The 2,500-nt window shown below is 48.0% G+C and overlaps 1 pseudogene; it reads left to right on the top strand.

The window, feature by feature from the left end:
- LOC124018969 overlaps positions 1-2,500 on the top strand; it is a 55,330-nt pseudogene that overhangs the window by 46,104 nt on the left and 6,726 nt on the right.

The following is a 2,500-nucleotide window of genomic DNA, read 5'->3' as shown; positions in this document are numbered from 1 at the left end:
TGCAGAGAGAGAGAGAGAGAGTTACCAAGAGAGATAGTTAGAGAGATGTAGAGAGAGAGAGAGAGTTACCAAGAGAGATAGTTAGAGAGATGTAGAGAGAGAGAGAGAGAGAGAGAGAGAGAGGGAGAGAGAGAAAAAGAGAGTTACCAAGAGAGAGAGTTAGAGGGATGTAGAGAGAGAGAGTTAGAGGGATGTAGAGAGAGAGAGAGAGAGAGAGAGAGAGGAGAGAGAGAAAAAGAGAGTTACCAAGAGAGAGAGTTAGAGATGTAGAGAGAGAGAGAGTTACCAAGAGAGATAGAGGGATGCAGAGAGAGAGAGAGTTACCAAGAGAGATAGTTAGAGAGATGTAGAGAGAGAGAGAGAGAGAGAGAGAGAGAGAGAGAGAGGGAGAGAGAGAAAAAGAGAGTTACCAAGAGAGAGAGTTAGAGGGATGTAGAGAGAGAGAGAGTTACCAAGAGAGATAGAGGGATGCAGAGAGAGAGAGAGAGTTACCAAGAGAGATAGAGGGATGCAGAGAGAGAGAGAGTTACCAAGAGAGATAGAGGGATGCAGAGAGAGAGAGAGAGAGAGAGTTACCAAGAGAGATAGTTAGAGAGATGTAGCGAGAGAGAGAGAGAGAGAGAGAGAGAGGAGAGAGAGAAAAGAGAGTTACCAAGAGAGAGAGTTAGAGGGATGTAGAGAGAGAGAGAGAGTTACCAAGAGAGATAGAGGGATGCAGAGAGATAGAGAGTTACCAAGAGAGATAGAGGGATGCAGAGAGAGGAGAGAGAGAGAGAGAGAGAGAGTTACCAAGAGAGAGAGTTAGAGAGATGTAGAGAGAGAGTTACCAAGAGAGATAGAGTGAGAGAAAGAGAGAGGGAGAGAGATAAAAAGAGTTAACAAGAGAGAGAGCTAGAGGGATGTAGAGAGAGAGAGAGAGTTACCAAGAGAGATAGAGGGATGCAGAGAGAGAGAGAGTTACCAAGAGAGAGATAGAGGGATGCAGAGAGAGAGAGAGAGAGAGAGAGGGATGTAGAGAGAGAGAGAGAGTTAGAGAGATAGAGGGATGCAGAGAGAGAGAGAGAGAGAGAGAGAGAGGGATGTAGAGAGAGAGAGAGAGTTACCAAGAGAGATAGAGGGATGCAGAGAGAGAGAGAGTTACCAAGAGAGATAGAGGATGCAGAGAGAGAGAGAGAGAGAGAGCTAGAGGGATGCAGAGAGAGAAGAGTTACCAAGAGAGCTAGAGGGATGCAGAGAGAGAGAGAGAGAGAGTTACCAAGAGAGATAGAGGGATGCAGAGAGAGAGAGAGAGAGAGAGAGCTAGAGGGATGCAGAGAGAGAGAGAGAGAGAGAGAGAGAGAGAGAGAGAGAGCTAGAGGGATGCAGAGAGAGAGAGAGTTACCAAGAGAGCTAGAGGGATGCAGAGAGAGAGAGAGAGCTAGAGGGATGCAGAGAGAGAGAGAGAGAGAGAGAGAGAGCTAGAGGGATGCAGAGAGAGAGAGTTACCAAGAGAGATAGAGGGATGCAGAGAGAGAGAGAGAGAGATAGTTACCAAGAGAGATAGAGGGATGCAGAGAGAAAGAGTTACCAAGAGAGATAGAGGATGCAGAGAGAGAGAGAGAGAGAGCTAGAGGGATGCAGAGAGAGAGAGAGAGAGAGAGAGAGAGAGAGAGAGAGAGAGAGAGAGAGAGAGAGAGAGAGAGTTACCAAGAGAGCTAGAGGGATGCAGAGAGAGAGAGAGTTACCAAGAGAGATAGAGGGATGCAGAGAGAGAGAGAGAGAGAGAGCTAGAGGGATGCAGAGAGAGAGAGAGAGAGAGAGCTAGAGGGATGCAGAGAGAGAGAGAGTTACCAAGAGAGCTAGAGGGATGCAGAGAGAGAGAGAGAGAGAGAGAGAGAGAGAGTTACCAAGAGAGATAGAGGGATGCAGAGAGAGAGAGAGTTACCAAGAGAGATAGAGGGATGCAGAGAGAGAGAGAGAGAGAGAGCTAGAGGGATGCAGAGAGAGAGAGAGTTACCAAGAGAGATAGAGGGATGCAGAGAGAGAGAGAGAGAGAGAGAGCTAGAGGGATGCAGAGAGAGAGAGAGAGAGAGAGAGAGAGAGAGAGAGCTAGAGGGATGCAGAGAGAGAGAGAGTTACCAAGAGAGATAGAGGGATGCAGAGAGAGAGAGAGAGAGAGAGCTAGAGGGATGCAGAGAGAGAGAGAGAGAGAGAGAGAGAGAGAGAGAGAGAGAGAGCTAGAGGGATGCAGAGAGAGAGAGAGTTACCAAGAGAGCTAGAGGGATGCAGAGAGAGAGAGAGAGCTAGAGGGATGCAGAGAGAGAGAGAGAGAGAGAGAGAGTTAGAGGGATGCAGAGAGAGAGAGAGAGTTACCAAGAGAGCTAGAGGGATGCAGAGAGAGAGAGAGAGCTAGAGGGATGCAGAGAGAGAGAGAGAGAGAGAGAGAGAGAGCTAGAGGGATGCAGAGAGAGAGAGAGAGTTACCAAGAGAGATAGAGGGATGCAGAGAGAGAGAGAGTTAC

This window comes from Oncorhynchus gorbuscha, unplaced genomic scaffold, assembly GCF_021184085.1.
Source record: "Oncorhynchus gorbuscha isolate QuinsamMale2020 ecotype Even-year unplaced genomic scaffold, OgorEven_v1.0 Un_scaffold_592, whole genome shotgun sequence".
Classification (NCBI taxonomy): Eukaryota; Metazoa; Chordata; class Actinopteri; order Salmoniformes; family Salmonidae; genus Oncorhynchus; species Oncorhynchus gorbuscha.
Note: the sequence above shows the minus strand (reverse complement) of the source record. Positions and strands in the feature narration are given on the sequence as shown.